General features: G+C 43.3%; 1 long non-coding RNA gene across 1 annotated transcript in view; it reads right to left on the bottom strand.

Annotated features, from left to right (window-relative positions):
* LOC138761823 (uncharacterized) overlaps positions 1–22029 on the bottom strand; it is a 79308-nt gene that overhangs the window by 43985 nt on the left and 13294 nt on the right. Inside the window, exon 3 of the long non-coding RNA XR_011356531.1 lies at positions 18193–18253. This is a non-coding gene — a long non-coding RNA (uncharacterized lncRNA). The remainder of the gene's footprint in view (positions 1–18192; positions 18254–22029) is intronic.

The following is a 22029-nucleotide window of genomic DNA, read 5'->3' as shown; positions in this document are numbered from 1 at the left end:
AAAAGCTCTTCTTTTGATTAAATACCATTTCCTGTCATGCATGAGCAGATGATGTATCCTTTTGGGACTTTGTATCTTAAAAGGAAAATTGCTTGGCGAATCAATTTTTTCTTTAAATGCCAACCTAGCAATTGTCTTACCTTTCAGTATAGATCCTTGAATATTTTATTTATATCAACATATATGATCATTATAACAAATAACAATATTTCAATGTTTGCAAATACATCTTGTGTCTTGGTGTGAGCTTGCAGGCGCCTCAGATTGAAGAGACTGCCATCCGTGCGGTACCAGATGTAAACAGCGTCTTCATTGTTGAGGTCTTTCATGGCTTGGTTCAGCATCATGCTGAAGAAGATTGAAAAGAGGGTTGGTGCAAGAACACAGCCTTGCTTCACGCCATTGTTAATGGAGAAGGGTTCAGAGAGCTCATTGCTGTATCTGACCTGACCTTGTTGGTTTTCGTGCAGTTGGATAATCATGTTGAGGAACTTTGGGGGACATCCGATGCGCTCTAGTATTTGCCAAAGCTACTCTTTGCAGATGATGCCGCTTTAGTTGCCCATTCAGAGCCAGCTCTTCAGCGCCAAAGCTACTCTTTGCAGACGATGCCGCTTTAGTTGCCCATTCAGAGCCAGCTCTTCAGCGCTTGACGTCCTGTTTTGTGGAAACTGCCAAAATGTTTGGCCTGGAAGTCAGCCTGAAGAAAACTGAGGTCCTCCATCAGCCAGCTCCCCACCATGATTACCAGCCCCCCCCACATCTCCATCGGGCACACAAAACTCAAAACGGTCAACCAGTTTACCTATCTCGGCTGCACCATTTCATCAGATGCAAGGATCGACAATGAGATAGACAACAGACTCGCCAAGGCAAATATTGCCTTTGGAAGACTACACAAAAGAGTCTGGAAAAACAACCAACTGAAAAACCTCACAAAGATAAGTGTATACAGAGCCGTTGTCATACCCACACTCCTGTTCGGCTCCGAATCATGGGTCCTCTACCGGCATCACATACGGCTCCTAGAACGCTTCCACCAGCGTTGTCTCTGCTCCATCCTCAACATTCATTGGAGCGCTTTCATCCCTAACGTCAAAGTACTCGAGATGGCAGAGGTCAACAGCATCGAGTCCACGCTGCTGAAGATCCAGCTGCGCTGGGTGGGTCACGTCTCCAGAATGGAGGACCATCGCCTTCACAAGATCGTGTTATATGGCGAGCTCTCCACTGGCCACCGTGACAGAGGTGCACCAAAGAAAAGGTACAAGGACTGCCTAAAGAAATCTCTTGGTGCCTGCCACATTGACCACCGCCAGTGGGCTGATATCGCCTCAAACCGTGCATCTTGAAGAAGGCCGCAGAGCCCACCTCACTGACAAAAGGCAAAGGAGGAAAAACCCAACACCCAACCCCAACCAACCAATTTTCCCCTGCAACCGCTGCAACCGTGTCTGCCTGTCCCGCATCGGACTTGTCAGCCACAAACGAGCCTGCAGCTGATGTGGACATTTACCCCACTCCTTAAATCTTCATCCGCGAAGCCAAGCCAAAGAAAAGAATGAGAAATACATTGAAAATATATAAAAAGAAAAGGAAGAAATAAAGATCACTACTAAAACTAAAAACTAAAAAAAAAACCCTTAAACCCCCCCTAACCTTATCCCAATAACTAATCTAATTCTATTGTCAAACATAATAACAGCAGTATATTCATTGGATTCAGATGACACTCAAGGATCTCAAAAAATATTGCAAAAATTATTATTAATTTGTGGAAAATTTCACTGATCAGGAGGAATCAAAATAAAAATTATAATTTTAATCTAATTATTCTCTCATACAGACTCCAAATTTGTAGAACTACAAAAAATTATATGTAATTTTTTCTGAAGGAAAACAACTTTGAATCTCTGTATGCCATCTTTCTAATGTTGATTAAACATTAGATTTCCATGTAACAGCAATACATTTCCTTGCTATTACTAAAGCTAACTTAACAAATTTCAATTAAGAATCTGAAAGATAATTTAGAAGTTATAATTTCAAAATTTCCTAAGCAATAATAGTTTGGGATTTAACAGAAAAGCAACACTAGTAGTTTGTTGTAGAAATTTACTAACAGAAATTCCCCAAAAACTAACCTTCAAACATGTAGAGTGGTTGGGGGAGCTGGGGGGAAGGGGAGTTCAACTTCTTTTCCACATCTGAAACATTGATCTGATCTTGATGATAAAAGATGTTACTGCACTGTGTATCTGTATCTTCTTTATATCCTGCACTTTGTCCTTGTAACACTATACCCAACACTCTCTGATTTTCCTTCACTCTATTGGATTTACTGTAATACTATACTTTTTGCTTTTGATTTATTGTTTCACTACTTGCTATACTTAATTATGGGTTGATTTGCTTGGAGAGTACATATAACAAAATTTTTCACTTAATGCGCATGACAATAAACAATTCAATTCTCTTCAAATAGTCCAATGGCTTCATCAATTTAATCTTCCCTCTGGATTCAACTCTCCAGACAGTCATTTTTTCCTATCTAATTTCTGTATCTATTAGTTCGTAAATTGAGGAGTAATCCCAAGAATGAGATTTCTAAGATCTTGAGTTGAAATCTCTCTCCTGTCTCGTTAGGGCCTTCTCTTTTTCTACCTATGGCATTGATAATAATGTGAACCCAACTTCTGCTTCATCTCAGGAAGATTTTCAGTGATTCTGTGACATCCTTGACCCTGGCACCAAGGAAGATAATAGGATAGATTAGATTCATGTCTACAGAATCAATTCTTTTTAAAAAAAAATAGAACACTTTATCATCACTGGTCTATTCACTCTTCTTCGTTTCCCCTGCAATTGAACCATGATACCGTTCACTGGCCTCACTCCCTGAGAAAGCAGGTATCCCAATGGAAACATCTGTTTGGGTGCCAGCTGGCCTTGGTGCACTCCTGGAACAACAGTCACCCATGATCTTTCTGCCTGATTGCTCTTAAATGGTGAGGTATTAGCCTTCACATACATGCCCTGAACAAGGTTCTCCACCCTCATTGAAAATAGCTGGTCTAGGTTATAGAAAATATCCATTGACTTCCCTTTCCTATTCATCCCAACCTTGATTGCCAGTTTATAATTTATAAAGGGAGAGAAATTAGGAAGTATCAACTGTCTATCTTTTGTTTATATCATGTTTGAAATCTGACCATACTTTCAAACAGCTGCCATTCCCAGGCCCCTACCATTGCCCAGGACAACAGCCTCTGATCTCACTGAAGTCTCACTCTGATATTGATTTCTTTGTTGCCTCCAAGGTCAACTGCCCCATAAGCAAGTGCAACTCAGATGCCTATTTGTCACATCAATTATCGACACAGATGCTGTGGGAATGCTAAAGACCCTTTCACTCACTACAGGCATCTACAAGGGTTGTCTCACAGGACCCAACATTTTATCTACCTTATTAGCAGATGCATCAGTTAATGATAGGTTTAGTAGAATTAACCATGACTTTTGGAGGCAATGTTTATTTATTTATACCATGAATAGATACCATTGTGTAATGTGGTTCTACAAATGTGCTGAAGGGGATACATTTAGAAAAGAGAGGATGGATGCCAATATGGACTGTCATGTCTCTTCAAAACAGAAATGAACACCACTATCATCAGTATTCCCACATGCATGTCTCCAACTCTACCATCAAACCAGGGGTCATTTCAAGTCATGTTTATTAACATCTGATTGTACAAGTGCAACCCAACAAAACCACAGTCTTCAGTCCAAAACATGCAGACACACAGCCAGACGTAACACACATACAGACAATACATGCCGGAACAAGTATTCAGCTGTACAAAAAAATAAATATTGTTTCATGGATATAAGAGTCTCGGATGGCTAGTGTGAGCAGTTCCTTTACCTATTCAGCAATCTGACTGCCCGTGGGAAGAAACTGTTCCTCAACCTAATGGTACTGGCTCTGATGCTCCTCTTCCTCAATGGGAGCAACTGAAAGATGCGCAGGGTGGGAGGAATCTTCAATAATTTTGCTCACCCTCTTCAGACATTGATCCGGGTAGATCACGTTGATATGTCATGTGGATTGACCTCCAATCCATTTCTTTGCAGCAACCCCACCACAACTGTAATGCAGCTAGCCAGTACACTCACGATAGAACACCTAAAGAAGGTTGAGATAATGGTAACGGTAGCCTTACCAACTTCAGTCTTCTCAGTAAGTGCAGTCATTGTTGCTCCTTGCTGACAAATGAGATGTTCAGTGTCCACGATAGGTCACTAGTGAAGTGAACTCCAAGGAACATGGTGCTCTCCGCTCTCTCTACTATAGAGTTGTTGATGTGTAGTGGAGGGTGGTCATTCCTGGTCTTCCTGAAGCCCATGATCATCTCCTTCATCTTGCCCACATTGAGATTCAGGTTCACAAGATTCTCCACCTCTTCTCTGTAGTGCAACTCATAGTTGTTGCTGATGAGGCCAACTACTGTTGTGCCATCTGCAAACTTGATGACACTGTTGGAGCTGGATCTGGTGATACTGCCATGTGTCAGTAGCATGAACAGGAGTGGGTGAGCATGCAGCCCTGAGGTACACCAGTACTCAGCACGATGGTGCTCAACATTCTGCTACTGACCCGGACAGACTGTGATCTTTCCATTTATGAAGTCCGGGATCCTGTTACTAAGAGGGGCATTGTGTCCCAGCAATGACACCTTCTCCAGAAGCCTCTAGGGAATGATTGTATTAAATGCTAAGCTGAAGTCAATGAACAACAGCCTGGCGTATGAGGTGCAGTTCTCAAAGTGGGCCAGGGCAGAGAGAATTGACAAGGCTATAGCATCTTCTGTGGAATGGTTTCTTTGATAGATGAATTGAAATAGTACCAGCGTCTCTGGGTTATGTGCTTTGTGGCATTTCATAATGATGTAGGTCAATGCCACAAAGCGGTTGTCATTGAGGCCTGTTATTGTTACCCACTTGGGTACTGGGATGATGATGGCTGTCTTGAATCCTGCAGGAACAATGGACTGCTTTAGTGAGGTGTTGAAGATGTCTGTGAAGACCTCCATCAATTATTTTGTGCAATCCTTCAGTACTTGATCAGGTATGTTGCCTGGTCCTTCCACCTTGTGTGGGTTCACCTTGGATAGGGTTCTACTCATCTCAGCCACGGCTTTTCAGGGGGCCGAGGTGTGGAGAATATATGTTAAATGATAGGAGAAGGGCATTCTGGGAGTAGCATCATGTACATCTGAATATGAAGAGAAATCAACCTAGTTATTTTCAGAAACATCAGGCCACAGACAGAGTTAAGAAATCTCACAACCAGTTCATCAGATCAACGTTCTGCAGTCCTGACACCTGGCTCCAAATTTCAGGTTAGTTTATTGTCACATGTGCCAAGATACAGTGATAAAGTGTGTTTTTTCTCACAGTCCAGCTAGACAGCACATACCCAGTACAAGTGTCAGACATGGTAGGGAAGCGCAGAATCATAGAAAGAGATCAGATGGTGCGGAGAAAATGCAACATAATTTTTCATGTGTGAAATTAATTCAGGAGACTGATAATGGTGGGGGAAAAACTGTCCATGAATCTGGCAGTGCTTGATCTCACACCTGACAAAAATGTGTGGCCAGGGGTGGACAAGACCTCATATGTTGGCTTTGTTCCAAGGCAGCAAGAAGTGTAATGGAGTAATTGAGGGGAGTGTATGTGATGGCCTGAGCCATGTTTAGAACTCTCTGCATTTTCAGATAGTCTCAGATGGAGCAATTCCCTTACTAATAGGAAAGTTTACAATCAATCAGTGAACCGGTGCGGACTCGAAAGGCTAACATGGCCTGTTTCTGCTCCGTAAATGGTTATATGGTTATGGTTATATGCTTGTGTAAAAGTTGCTAAGAGATGCACCATCATAAATGATGGTGGACCATTAAAGACCTAACAAGAGCAGGAGCTCCACGTACATCCCCAGTTCAATAACGGCAGGGTCATGGGAGTGCAAACAAAAACTAAGACATTTACAATGATATTGTGGCAGAAGTGCCAGGTGATCCATTGCTTCTCCCATGGGTAGCCACTTTTGCAAAAGCCAGTCTCCAGTCATACATCTATCCATGATATCAAGAAATGGCCAAGAATAATGAGTCCTGCAAACCCTCAATGTCAGCACAAAATTTCATTGAATATTAAAAACTTGTCTTTTCTTTCTTCTTTCTTTGGCTTGGCTTCACGGATGAAGATTTATGGAGAGGTATCTCCACGTCTGATGCAGGCTCGTTGGTGACTGACAAGTCTGATGCGGGACAGGCAGGCACGGTTGCAGCGGTTGCAAGGGAAAATTGGTTGGTTGGGGTTGGGTTTTTCCTCCTTTGTCTTTTGTCAGTGAGGTGGGCTCTGCGGTCTTCTTCAAAGGAGGTTGCTGCCCGCTGAACTGTGAGGCGCCAAGATGCACGGTTGGGGGCGATATCAGCCCACTGGCAGTGGTCAATGTGGCAGGCACCAAGAGATTTCTTTAAGCAGTCCTTGTACCTCTTCTTTGGTGCACCTCTGTCTCGGTGGCCAGTGGAGAGCTCGCCATAGAACATGATCTTGGGAAGGCGATGGTCCACCATTCTGGAGACGTGACCCACCCAGCGCAGTTGTGTCTTCAGCAGCATGGATTCGATGCTTGCGGACTCTGCCAGCTCGAGTACTTCGATGTTGGTGATGAAGTCATTCCAATGAATGTTGAGGATGGAGCGGAGACAGCGCTGATGGAAGCATTCTGGGAGCCGTAGGTGATGCCGGTAGAGGACCCATGATTCGGAGCCGAACAAGAACGTGGGTATGTACACGCGGACCTTTGTGTGTTTCTTCAGGTGGTTGTTTTTCCAGACTCTTTTGTGTAGTCTTCCAAAGGTATTATTTGCCTTGGCGAGTCTGTTGTCTATCTCTTTGTCGATCCTTACATCAGATGAAATGGTGCAGCCGAGGTAGGTAAAATGCTTGACCGTTTTGAGTTCAGTGTGCCCGATGGACATGTTGGGGGGCTGGTGGTCATGGTGGGGAGCTGGCTGATGGAGGACCTCAGTTTTCTTCAGGCTGACTTCCAGGCCAAACATTTTGGCAGTTTCCGCAAAACAGGACGTCATGCGCTGGAGAGCTGGCTCTGAATGGGCAACTAAAGCGGAATCGTCTGCAAGGAGTAGTTCACGGACAAGTTGCTCTTGTGTCTTGGTGTGAGCTTGCAGGCGCCTCAGATTGAAGAGACTGCCATCCGTGCGGTACCGGATGTAAAACACCGTCTTCATTGTTGATGTCTTTATTGGCTTGTTTCAGCATCATGCTGAAGAAGATAGTAAAGAGGGATGGTGCGAGGATGCAGCCTTGTTTCATGCCGTTGTCAATGGAGAAAGGTTCGGAGAACTCATTGCTGTATCTGACCCGACCTTGTTGGTTTTCATGCATTTGGATAACCATGTTGAGGAACTTGGGGGGGCATCCGAGGTGCTCTAATATTTGCCAAAGCCCTTTCCTGCTCAGAGTGTCAAAGGCTTTGGTGAGGTCAACAAAGGTGATGTTTTGTTCTCTGCACTTTTCTTGGAGCTGTCTGAGGGCAAAGACCATGTCAGTACTTCCTCTGTTTGCGCGAAAGCTGCACTGTGATTCTGGAAGGACATTTTCGGCGACACTAGGTATTAGTCTATTAAGGAGAATCCTAGCGAAGATTTTGCCTGCAATGGAGAGCAGCGTGATTCCCCTGTAGTTTGAGCAGTCTGATTTCTCGCCTTTGTTTTTGTACAGGGAGATGATGATGGTATCACGAAGGTCCTGAGGCAGCTTTCCTTGCTCCCAGCAGAGCATGAAAAACTCATGCAGTTTGGTATGCAGAGCTTTGCCGCCAGCCTTCCAGACCTCTGGGGGGGATTCCATCCATACCTGCTGCTTTGCCACTATTCAGTTGTTCCATTGCTTATATGTCTCTTCCCGGGTAAGGACCTCATCCAGCTCTAGCCTCAAGGGTTGTTGAGGGAGCTGGAGCAGGGCGGATTCTTGGACTGACCAGTTGGCACTGAAAAGGGATTGGAAGTGTTCTGACCATCGATTGAGGATGGAGATCTTGTCGCTGAGGAGGACTTCGCCGTCTGAGCTGCGCAGCGGGCTTTGGACTTGGAGTGAGGGGCCGTAAACCGCCTTTAGTGTCTCATAAAAACCCCTGAAGTCGCCAATGTCGGCGCTAAGCTGGGTTCGTTTGGCGAGGCTAGTCCACCACTCATTTTGGATCTCCCGGAGTTTGCGCTGAAGGTGGCTGCATGCGAGACGGAAGGCTCATTTTTTCTTTGGCCAGGAAGGCTTTGAAAGGTGAGCCTGGTGGGCAGATCGCTTCTTTGCCAGCAGCTCCTGGATTTCCTGGTTGTTTTCAACAAACCAGTCCTTGTTTTTCCTGGAAGAGAAGCCCAGTACCTCTTCAGTGGATTGCAGTATGGCCGTTTTCAGCTGATCCCAGAGGGTTTCAGGAGACGTGTCAGTGAGGCAGTTTGCATCCTCGAGCCTTGCTTGGAGGTTTGCCTGGAAGTTTCCTCTCACTACGTCTGACTGCAAGTTTCCAACATTGAACCTCTTTCTGGGGGCACCACTGTTCTTGAACTTTGGCTTGAAGTGAAGGTTGAGTTTGCAGCGAACAAGCCAGTGGTCAGTGTGGCATTCCGCGCTGGGCATGTCCCTGGTGTGGAGCACATCTCGTTTGTCTCTTCCTCGCACCAGAACGTAGTCCAGGAGGTGCCAGTGTTTGGATCGGGGATGCATTCAGGTAGTCTTCAGGCTGTCTCTCTGCTAAAAACTTGTACTTGAAGTGTAATCGTCACATTTTTTCGACCACTTTTTTTGGGCCAAAATCGGTGGGGAGGAGAGGTCAACTTTTACATGGGTCAAACATTTGTCCTCTAACTACTTCCATTGTTCAAGGAGTCAGGAGCTCCAATGGGCAGGCATCTGGGACATCTGGAGTTCAGATGGATGGGCAACCAGGATGAGGGTCCATGGTTGGGAGCTCAGATGGGTGGGTGGCCTGGGCATTGGGAATTCAGATGGCAGGTGGCCAGGGTGAGGGTCTGTAGCTTGGAGCTCAGATGGGCAGGCAACTGGGGGAGGGTCTATGTTTGGGAGCTCAGATGGGTGGGTGGGCGGCCGGGTTGAGGATCCATGATCAGGAGTTTGGATGGGCAAGCAGCTGGGGTGAGGATCCATAGTCGGGTGCTTGAATGGGCAGGAGGCTGGGCTGTTGAGAGTGCCAGTGGGTAGGCAGCTGGGGCATCAGGAACTCTGCTAGGAGAGTAGCCAGTGTGAGTGTGCACTGTCAGGTTGTTGGAGCTTGGATAGGAGGGCTGTCAGGGTCAAAAATAGGGTGTCAAATTTTTCATGGGTCATACAAAAATATCTTTGGGCCAAAAAAGGGGTGAGGGGAAAGATGTCAACTATTATATGGTGTTGTTGATTATATGGTACATCTCTTGCCAGGCTGTTCCAGTACTGCTTAAACAGTTGTAACTAAATGACAATGTGAAAATTTGGGCTGCTCTCAAAAATTGGTCTGGATCCAAGCTGCAGAGTCAGTCTAATATAATTCAGGAAAGTGAGATGAAAAGTTGCCATGAGACTATCAGATGGCACTTACTAGCCAATACCCAGGTTTGGATTTCACCAGGACCACTCTCTTGGTTCCTGTCCCCATCAGAGATTGCATACCAACGTAGTCCAATAATGCAGAAAGTGAGGTGGGCACAACTGTCATTGACACTGAGTCACATTTAACCAAGAGTTGCATTAAAGTGCTGTGGTACAATTGAAATCAGCTGGGTTTCAAAGGGAATTCACTTCAGTAGTTGGAGTCATATTTTGCACAAATAAAGATGGTTGTGATTATTGGAAGCCAATGAACCCAGGCCCAGGACTTCTATGCAAGACTTCTCAAGGCAGTGTCTGTCGCCTGACCATCTTCAGCTCCTTGATCAATGATCCTGCTTCCATCAAACCATCAGATATGAGGATGTTCATTGGTGACTGCAAAGTCTGTGGCAAGGTCTCGACAGACGTGAGCAGATCGTCTGCAGGTAATAGAGTAAAACCCCCAATATCCAGCACCTCTGTGGATTAGTAGATACCAGATAAGTGAATTTGCTGGTTTCCTGAGATTGTGGGTGGGGTGGATTGGTGAATTGAGGTGGGGGGGGGGGGGGGGGGAAACACCAATTTCAAGCTTTCATATTTATTTTCAACAATTTTTTCGCTGGTTGCTTGAGAGGGTGCTAATTGTTTCAAATGCAGATTTTACTGTATTTACATCACAAATGCATCAGGTCACTATTAAACATTGAAAAAGAAATAAGCTGATAATTATATAATGGAGTTAAAATTGATAATTTGCCTTTTGATGCTAAAATCTTATTTTTTTAAATCCATAGTTTTAATAGATGTTTTAATATTGGCGTATTATATTCCCTCAACAAATTTACATTCCATCGAAATATAAATTGATACACCTCGACTTCAGAAAAACATGCCATCTCAACTTTAGCTCAACTCAGGGGACTGGCCCAAATCCATCAATTTACTAATAAATTTCAACTGGGCTGCTTCATAATAATTTTGAAAATGAAGTAATTGAAGCCCACCTAACGTATATTTCAAGTAAGTTTATTTAATGCTACCCGTGGTAGTTTACCTTTCCATAAAAATTATCTTGTAACTTTATTTAAATCCTGAAAAAAAACTCTTTGAAAGAGCTTATTTCTTTTTCAATGTTTAATAGTCATATAAAGAGTTGGGATTCTAAGGGTATAAAAACATTACAGGATTGTTTTATAGAAGGACAGTTTCTTTCTTTCAATCAATTGAAAGAGCGTTTTGATATTGCTGAAAATTATTTATTTGTTTATTATCAACTTCGATCTTTGGTGAAAAATATGTATGGTAGAGAGATGATTTTACCTGTATTGATGGAATTCGAGTCTTTGATTTCTTCTATACCAAAAAAGGGTTAAATTTCTGTTATGTATCAAGTATTACAAGGCAATATGGATAAGTCGGAATGGGAGAAGTTTAAGCTTAAATGGGAAAATGATTTATCTTTTGTTTTTCTTGAAGATTAATGGGCAGATATGTGTTATGATAGTGTGACTAAATTGATGAATGTGTGGTATGGAATGGTTAATTATAATTTTCTACATCTGTTGTAGTTAACCCCAGAGAAATTGAAAAAATATGGTTTTAGTAATTTGGATTCTTGTTTTAGATGTGGTGTATGTACTGGCACTTTTTTACATGCTGTTTGGTCTGTGTGCATGTACAACCATTTTGGCATGAAATTAAGTTAATTTTGGAAAAATGATATAATTTTAAATTACCATTAGCTCCATCTATTTTTTTAATGGGTTATATGATTCCTTTAAGGGGATTAGGGTTGGATAACTTTCAAATTGCATTTATATATTTAGCATTATCTGTAGCTCAAAAATGTGTAGCAAGTACAGGTACATGGAAAGATAATATAGTGATTAATATAATACATTAGCATAAAGAATTGAAAGCTTGTATTGTTATGGAAAAAATTACATATAATCTACATGACAATTATTATTTTTTGTTAATAAGTGGTTACCGTATTTGGAATATATGCATTTAAATATACTTTGATTTATTATATACTTTTAGTTTCTGTTTATATAATTTTAGCTCTCCTTAAGAGAGCTGGCTGATAGGGTGGGAGGGGGGGTGGGGAATAGATTTATTTTTTATATATTTTTTCTCTTGTTTTTTCTTTTCTTTTTTTATTTTAATTTTTAAAATATATATTCATATAAAATTTTCTTTATGGAATGTATTTTGTATTATTATTAATGATTCTTCAAATAAATAGCTTTTTAATAAAAAAAAACAAATCCATCAGGTAATGTACATCTCCCACAAGGAAGAGTCTAACCACCTCTTCTTGATATACAATAAGGTTACCTTTGACAATTCTTCCAACATCAGTATCCTGTGAGGTGGGGGAAGGGGGAATGGAGGTCACCATACACCAGAAACTCAACTGCACCAGCCATAAAAATAAGAATGCAAGACCAGGTTAGAGACTGGATGTCCTCTGGAAATAGATCATGTTTTGCCTCCCGATGGCCTCTCTGACAAAATAGGAGAGTGATGGAACACCTCCTCTTGTGGAATTAATGCAGTACCAGCAGTGGTCAAGAATCTAGCCAATATCCAGGACAAGGCAGCTTTGCTACCAATGTTCAGATCGAAACAATGAATTAAAAAAATGTTTCAAAGCAACCCCCTCCTCCTGTTCACCTGATTCAGAATAGTGATGCCCAAACAAGGAATGCATCCACAAATTAGATCTCATTCATTCATTTATTTCTATGACTGCAAAAGACTTGGTGCAGAAGCCCACAGACATGCCTGCACTGCTCCCACAGTTTTAACAACAGCCTCCCCTCATTGCAATAAACAAAGGTGCTGGGGAAACTTAGGTGACACAGCATCTCTGGTAAGAAAAGGGGTATAACCAAAGTTTTGGACCCGAGCCCTTAGTCATGGTGCCATGATGATGGGCTCAGGGAAATGCATTTCACTACAATCACAAACTACAAAGGAGACTTTCCTGCTCAATCTCCTCCTGTTAACTTCCTGGATGTGAAACACAGTTCAGGCATCGCAGTTTATGAGGAACGTCATTGACACTTTCTATTTCACAAAATCAAACTTTACCTCTATAAGGCACTGAGGGGCAGGCTGGCTAAGGGTCCTTGCTGCCTTTGCCTTTGCAGGCTTTCCCAAAATGCTGGCACTCAGGCACTACACCAGCTCACCTTTATCCCTGCGTGGATATCAGCGGATCCTCGCTCTCTCATTATCACAGCTCCAAACATCACACCACAGCTTGCCACACACCTCTCCTACACTTCATCCTCTGCTGGGTCCATGTCTTCAACACTGGCTCTATAACTCACCTGGTGTCTATCAAGCTTACTTCCTTGACGACTGCCACCTCTGCCTCCTCCAGTGCAGTTTGGTGTTGGCAGCCTACAGACCGAGCCTCCAATGCAGACTTTCACCCATGAGGCTGTGGCCTCCGTTGCAGATTCTCACTCTGGTGCCTCTCACCATCCCTTTCCCCACTATGACTTCCCAAACCATCCCCTCCCTCCCTTAGATTCTCCCTCCACCTCCTTACCCACTCCATCATCCTCCCCCAACACACCACACCCCATTGACCACCCCCCCCCCCCACTCCAACCCTTGCCTGGTTTTTACCATCAACTCTGACCTTCCACTCTAGGAGACAGAATGCTCTGTGCTCTGCAGTGGCCTCATATTCTACACTCCTTTGCCCACACCTCAATGAGTTCCTCACACATCATGATGCTAAACTGTTCTTCCATGGGCTCCATGCCTACAGAATTCTCTATTGCCCAATACAGACTGCTTCTTCTGCCTTAAACCTTCTTCCTTCTCCTGGACACCTCGCTCTGGCCTTCTGCCTGCTCTAAACCTTTATATTTCCAATTGTCACCAACACATTAACTGTCTTGACTTCACCATTCCCCTCACTCATTCTAATCTCACCCTATTGGAACACACTGTCCTCCACTCTCTCCACACTAATCCCAACCTCACCAAACCCATAGACAGGGGTGGTGCTGTTGTAGACTGGTGAACTGACCTCTATCTGGTTGAAGCCAGTCGACAACTCTCAAACTCCTCCTCCTCCTCCTCCTACTTACCCCTTCAACAGGACCTCCCCAAAACTCATACGCATCTTATGCACTATCTCAGAACTTATCACTCTGGTCATCTCCCTTCTACAGCCTCCAACCTCATTGTTTCAAACCCCGTATTGCTGGTTCTACCTCCTACCAAAGATCCATAAGCTCAGTTTTGTCCCTCCTGATCAAGTTCTTCCCTATCTACATCTGAGATGCTTAACATCGTCCATCACTTCAACGACATCCAGTTCCCTGAACTAGACTCCCTTATCTTTACCATGGATATCCAATCACTGAACATCTCATTTCCCCTACTGAAGGGATCAAAGTCCTTCATTTCTTCCTTAACAACAGACCCAACCATTTCCCCTCCACTATCACCAACCATTTCCGCTCCACCACCACCCTCCTCCAGCTGGCAGAACTTGTCCACACCCCTAATATCTTTTCCTTTGACTCATCCCACTTTCTCCAAATTGGAGGGGTAGCCATGGGTACTCACATGCACCCCAGCTAAGTCTGCCTTTTTGTTGGGTACGTGGAACAATCCATGCTACAAGACTACACAAACAAGGCTCCTTAACTCTTCCTCTGCTTCATGTAGTGCCAGATTAAGGTATTGCGGGGCTTGTAGCATTTATTTTAAAGGGGCCCTAAATTCTGCCAGCTGGCAAATGCAGGGTCCTAAATAGTGCCCGCTGGTGCATGTGGAATGAGGGAGAAGTGTAATTGTGCTCCCCCCTCCCCCCCCGCATCCAACAGAGAGAGTTCTGACGTTGACCCTGCATGTCCATTTTGGTAAGTTTTAAATTGTCTTAACTAACTTTATCAGATATTCAGTGACTACCAGGGGCATATCTAGGGAACATAGCACCTATGCCAAGCACTGAAATAGATCCCCCCCATTAAAACTTACTTACACATTTTGCACTTTCAGTTACACTCAAACTACACTTATACTGAAATTGTGCCCCTCCCCTTCCCTGTTAAAACTTACTCAAACATTTTGCTAAAACAAAACTTACTTATGGCGGTGGTGACAGCTCAATGCAGGATTTATGGCCATCTTCGTACCCATCATCCCCCATGCAGCTGGAAGTGCTCTGCCAGCACTAGAGAAATGCAGAGTGGTTCCAGTTGCATGGGGGATTATGGGTAACAAAGACAGCTATTGCTCCCACATTGAGCCATCGCTGCGAGCTGCGGGGGTAGCCCTGAAGCAGCCAGATCAGATGCCGGAGTGGTGCTCTGGTGAACTCTGGCAGCGCTGCACCCCTGCTGCTGCATTGGGAGTTAGATAGGGTTGGGTGAGGACTGAGGCAGTGAGGACAGTGGAGAACCCCCCCCACCTTTAAGGTTAGCAATTTTAGTCTATTATCACCTTTTAATTGGGGTTACTAACACAGACTATCAATGTGATTTCTCATAACCACTGCACAAAGATGAAAACAAATATGTTTCTCATAATTCATAGTACATAAACATGGGGGCCCTTGAAAATCCTGGGCCCGTAGCATATGCTATTTTCACTACTACATTAATCCAGCCCTGGCTTCATTGACGACTGCTTCAATGCTGCCTCATGCATCCATGATGAGCTCAAGAGTGTAAAAGCATACACAAATAAGCTGAAAGCCAGTTTCTTCCCTGCAGCCTTCAGGCTCCTGAATGAACCTCACAACAGTGCTCTCATGTTGCCCTTGCTTGGTGTCAAGTCATCTTCTTTTTCATTGCAATTCTAATCTCTATAAATGATGCTCTTTACATGGCTATATGTAATGTTGGTTTGTTTGCTGAAGAACCCTTCTCACTGTACTTTAGTGACAAATCAATTCATTCCCTTTCATTGGGGCTCTGCCTATGTAATCATTAGGTGCAAGGAGAACGTATGGGTAGGACCAGCAGATAAAACAGTATTGATTGGGTGGATCTGGAAGAATGAAGAGGCCCTTTGTGCAAACTCATCGAGCCAGAGAGTCTACAGTATAGAAACAGGACTAAAAGCCCAGCTTGTGCGATGTGGAGAAAGGGTTCAGATGGTTGAAGAAGTGAAAAATCTGCATGCAGTTTAAATCATAGACAAATATCTTTCTTTATCTGCAGGGGAAAGTCACAACAGGGACCACACACACACAGAGACAAGGAATCTATACTCAATTCATGTTCATTGGATGCAGCTAAACAACTGATATCCGCATGATGGATCGCTACTAATCCCTGTTCTCACAGCTAAATGGAAGAGTGAAATAAATACTACCCACCTGCCCTCACTCACTAGCAGGCACGGCACACTGTTTAATCACAGAGTGATTACACTGATAAGGTACAATAGTCCTTCTCAGGTATGCACCACAATAGCCCCCCTACCCTTTACCAGCACACACCTTACAATTGGTTCTCCAGCGTCACCCATGACTTGATACCTGGAGTGGAGCTAGGGTTCATTCCCAGGGAAAAAGAGAGCAATTAGCTCCAAGCAGTGGACGTTATACCGCAGCCAGCTGGAGATGCAGCTCAGGAGCACCCAAGTGACCTAGGAGAACAAATTGCATGGCAGCCTCAACTGTGGGTGGATCTAACCATGATTGACATTGGAAAATGACTTTCAACCAGCCTGGCTGGTCAAATGACCCTCCAGGAGTAAGCATCTGGAAATTTTTTTGTGCGGTCCAGTTTCCTGTCTGACCTGTTGGATAATACTCCAATAACAGCTTATCCATGGCTTCCAGCTTGTTCCAGTTATCCGGATCAGACCCATACCCTTCTAATCCCCTCCCATCTATTTAGTGAACCAAGCTTTTCTGAAAGAAAGCTAGCATATCTGCTTCCACCACTTTGGCAGCACATTCTATTTTCCCACCACCCTCTGAGTGGTGAACTGTCCCCTCACATCTCTTCTATATGCCCCCTTATCTTATAATTATGCCCCCTTATCTTAGATTCACCAACTCTAGGAAATGGGTTTGTTTCTGTTCACCTTATTAATGCCCCTCATTATTTTATGGACCTCAATAAGATCCCCTCTTAATCTTCTAATCTCTCAGGAAAGCAGGCCTAGTTTTTTCAGTCTCTCATGATAACTCAACTTTCCTAATCCTGGCAACAATTTCAGCAATCTCTACTGTACCCTTTCAAACTTTACAATATTCTTCCTACAGCTAGTTGCCGAAAGCTGTACACAATATTCCAAATGTTGTCTCAACTCTTGTATTCACTGCTCTGATCAATGAAGACAAGCATCCCCAACAATTTTCACTGCATTGTCTTACCTGTGCTGCTATCTATAAAGTGCACCCCAAGGTATCTCTGCTCCATACCATTCAATGCCTTGGGTTAACAGTGTAAATCCTACCCTGGTTCGATTTACCCAAATGCAGCCCCTTGCACTTTTCCAAGTTGAATTGCATCTACCATTCCTTAGCCCAGTCCCCCATCTGATCTACGTCCTGTAGCAAACCCAGGTTACGTTCCTCACTGCCCACCATGTGCTCCTCTGAAGAAAGCACCTTTCTGTAATTGTTTATCCTTGAATGGGTTCTCATCACACCTAACACTCACACAATTACAAGGCCTTTTAATCCATGACAACAACTTTCTTCAGAGAGTGTGACTGCCACCTTACACGACTGAAGTATTGCAGCTAACAAGGCTTGCCAGAAAGTTCCTGATTTTAAAGTGAGCACTGGTTTTCTCTTCTATAAGGAGACATTTGAAGTTCCCCGTTCAGTTCTCCGTTTCAACCACATGTTCCAACAAGGGCTTAATCATTTGCAAAGATTTAATCCACACCCCTAACGTCGAGGTACTCGAGATGGCAGAGGTCGACAGCATCGAGTCCACGCTGCTGAAGATCCAGCTGCGCTGGATGGGTCACGTCTCCAGAATGGAGGACCATCGCCTTCCCAAGATCGTATTATATGGCGAGCTCTCCACTGGCCACCGTGACAGAGGTGCACCAAAGAAAAGGTACAAGGACTGCCTAAAGAAATCTCTTGGTGCCTGCCACATTGACCACCGCCAGTGGGCTGATAACGCCTCAAACCGTGCATCTTGGCGCCTCACAGTTTGGCGGGCAGCAGCCTCCTTTGAAGAAGACCGCAGAGCCCACCTCACTGACAAAAGGCAAAGGAGGAAAAACCCAACACCCAACCCCAACCAACCAATTTTCCCTTGCAACCGCTGCAATCGTGTCTGCCTGTCCCGCATCGGACTGGTCAGCCACAAACGAGCCTGCAGCTGACGTGGACTTTTTTACCCCCTCCATAAATCTTCGTCCGCGAAGCCAAGCCAAAGAAAGAAGAAAGAATCAATTAAGTCCAAAATGATCACTATCAGCCTTGCTGAAGTATAAATGAGATTCCTCACTCTTGGCAGAGACTGACTACCTTAAGACAAGAAATGCTTCCCATTTACAAACCTTACTGGCACTCTTCAAATCTCTCATTTAAGAAAACGCTGGGAACACTCAGCAAGAGGATCTGTGGACAAAGAAGATGCATTAAAATTTCACGTCAAATACTCATTGTCAGTTTCAGGTCAAATGTTCCATTCCTGATTAAGTATTGTTGATCTAAAATGTTATCTCAATCTCTCTGTCATTGCTACCTTCTGAGCAATGAACGTTTCCATCATTTTGTGTTTTATTTTTGAGCTTTCCAACAGTTATGTTTTGCTCACTTGAACATCACAGTCCATGTGCCCTATAATTCTCCTCAATTACAACATTTTTTTGCTCCATTGAGGTCTTTGTGCTTCTGTGCAGCCTCTGAAAGAAAATTGGCACAGGAGGAGTGCAAAAACTTGCTTGACATCTCTATCTCCACACCTCCGTGATTCTTCAAAGAACCATAGCACTTCAATAGCAGATGTTCTAATGGTTAATATCTGTCAGAATATTTGCTAATTTGATGTCACCCTCACATTTCCAAGGGCATCCCACTCACTGGTTCAGCTGACAAGATCACATTTATCACTGCATTGTTCTGCCCCTTTGCACAACTCCAGAGAACAATCTGCTTCAACATAAAGTCAGGAAAATAGCCTTTGAACCACTTCCACAAGTCCATTTTTATTACCTATAGAAAAACAGGACATTAGCAGTCTGCTGCTGGTAACAGTGATAGCCCTCTGAAGCCAGCCACCATTAGATGATCTGAGTAATTCATGGGACCTCCTGAGATGACACCCTGGATTACCCTTAACCAGCTGAGGTCATTGTCTTCTCAGAACTATTGTGTCAAGGCAAATGGTTAACCATCATACAAGAAAGTGTTAAACAAGAAAGTGTGCAATTGCTGGGGTTAAGTGCAATAGACAAACGCGCTAGAGAAACTCAGCAGGTCATGCAGCATCCACAGGAAGCAAAGGGTAACTAAAATTTAAGGCTTGTGTCCTTCGTCAAGGCATGAACAAACAACAGGCAGGTGTCTAAATAAAAGGTGGGAGGAAGAGAGGAAAGGAGCAAGTGAGGGCAGGGGGAGGACCACAGACTATCAGGGATGAGATCACAGTTGGATGCAGGTGAAAGGGTAGAAGGTGAAAAAAGAACTGAGAAGTGTAGAGGATAACTGACAGAATGGAGAGGGAAGAGAAGGGGGTGAAGAGCTAGAGGAAAGGAGACAGAGGAAGGGGTAAGAGAGAGACTCACAGGAGGAATTCAATAGAAATTGATGTCAATGCCATCTGTTTGCAAACTGTCCACGAGGAATATGTGTGGCCCCTCTAACTTGCGAGTAGCCTTGGGTTGACCGTGCATGAGGCAACAGATGGATATAGTGTGGGAATGGTGTGTGGAATCAAAAAGATTTACCACTGGGAGCTTCTTGCTGCTGCAGCAGATTGAGCAAAGGTGCTCAACAAACCGGTCGGTCTCCCAGTCTGCGTCCTGTCTCACTTCGGGACCACCGGACACAAGAAAGTGACTGAATGCTTTTCCGACACTTTATAATACAATCGAAATTGCATCATTTTATACAGGCATTCATCTTGTGCTTTGTTAATGTAATTTTCCTGGGATGTGACAAAAAGGCCACAGAATTTCTGAATTACATACAGAATAACTTTTATAGCCAGGATAAGAGAAGCTCCATTAGAATCGGAAAGTATGTAAATTCTGGATTTAGTATTAATGAATGAGGTTCGGGAGGTCAGAAGACTCTTGGCGAAAAAACATTTTGGTGATAGTAATCTTAATTCATTTAGACTTCATCTGGCTGTGGAAAAGAACACAGATTAAAATGGAAGTAAAGGCTCTGAACAGAGATAAGGCCAGTTTTACTCATCTGAGAAACAATTTAGCACTAAGTAGATTGAAAACAGCAATATGAAAGGTAATCAGTGTCAGAAACCTGGGAGACTTACAAGAAGGGATTTACGATCAGCATGTTCCCACAAATAAGAATGAGTGGACTGTTGAACCTGAAGCTTCTTGAAAGATAAGGTGCATAGAGGGCAAGGTAAAGTCAAAAGGGAAATCCCATTTTGGGTAGCTGAGAGCTTAATGTATCATTAAACCATGGTAAAAAGATGTAGGGTTGAAATTAAAAGGGAATTTAGAAAAGCCAGAGAGAGTAAGAAAAAGTACTGGAAAGTTGCATTAAAAAATCCAAATAATTTGATAGCTCCATAAAGTGCAAAGGGTTAGCTAAGGAAACAATAAGACCAATCAGCAACTAAATGGTAATATGTAGGGAGGCAGAGAATGTGGATAAGGAATTCTGTAACTATCCTTTGAAAAGAGGGCGAAGAAACCAATATTGTTGTTGAGGGAACTTGTGAAATAGTGGATGGTATAAACATGGTGAAAGAGGAAATATTAATGGGGTTCAAAGTGGGAAGCCACCAGGTTCAAATTATATAAATTCCAGGCTGTGAAAGGAAGAAAAGAAATAAAAATGGTGGAGGACCTGATTATAATCTATGACTTATCTCAAGCTACAGCAGCGGTGCCGAAACATTAGAGGACTGCTAACATTTGCAATTGTTTATAATGGGAAAAAACTTTAAACTATGGATTAAAGACCAATTGGTTTAACTTCAAAGGGAAGACACATTATTGGAATATATTCTGTGGGACATTAGACAGACAGGGTGGATTTTGTTAAGGGGGATGAAGAATTTGATTAAATTCTTTGAGGAGATAAAGAGGGCCAATAAAAGACATTTGATGCAATCTGTATGAATATTAACAAGGGGTTGACATGGCCCCGCATAACAGGCTAGTCAAGAAGGTGCAAGCCCATGGCATCTAACTGAAAATGATAAATCGGATCCAAAATTGGTCCAGAGGTAGGAACCAAAGGGGATGAACAAGCTCAATATTTAGTCACTTGCTCTTTGTAATAATCTGGACTTGTATAGATGATAAAGAAGTTAGGATATGGGACACAAACTGTCTGTGTGGTTGACACTGATGTAAATCCTTCTACAGCTGGAGAATGATATGGATGGTCTGCTTGTTTGGCAAGAATTGAACTGAATTGAATTGCAATGTTTTTAGCCTTTTAAATTGAGATACAATGGAAAACTTTGTTTTGCAAGATACCTAGTCATATCAACACATCTTTGATTATAACAGGCGGTTTAAAATAAGACAAAAGTGCAGAGTACAGTGATTCAGAGAAAAAGTTCAGTTTAAAACTGTGCAAGAGGAGCAGCATTTTACTAATAAGAGGCCCATTCAATCATCTGATAAAAAGAGGGAGGTGACTGCCCTGCGGGAATGGGAGGATGAGTATTTGATGTGTTGGCTGCATTCCCAGGCCGTGATGTGTAGATAGAGTTGATAGATGGGAGGTCAGTTTGCGAGATGGCCGGAGCTGGATTCACGACTCTGTAGTTTTTTGCAGTCCTAGGCAAATCAGTTCCTGTACTAAGCTGTGATGCATCCAGACCGGATACTTTTTATGGTGCATTATAAAAGCTGTTAAGAGACCTTGGGGATTTCTTTACTCTTCTCAGAAATTAGAGGCATTTATGTGTCTTCTTAGCTGTAGTGTCAATGTTGGTAATCTTTACACCCAAGACATGTGTGCAGGACATGTGTGACAGAATATAGATATGTTTCTGGGAGATAAATTGGGGCAGGGTTTTTAGTGTAGGTCACAAACACTTTAAAACAGATTTTATTTAAAATACTGGAGCTCTGCTCGTGCTAGACATGTCAGCCCCAGAACCTTTGCAGAAGTTTTGACGAATGACCAAGAGACTTCACTAATGGATTGTTGTTTACAAAAAATCAACAGATGAATGAACT

This window comes from Narcine bancroftii, chromosome 4 (assembly GCF_036971445.1).
Source record: "Narcine bancroftii isolate sNarBan1 chromosome 4, sNarBan1.hap1, whole genome shotgun sequence".
Lineage (NCBI taxonomy): Eukaryota > Metazoa > Chordata > Chondrichthyes > Torpediniformes > Narcinidae > Narcine > Narcine bancroftii.
Note: the sequence above shows the minus strand (reverse complement) of the source record. Positions and strands in the feature narration are given on the sequence as shown.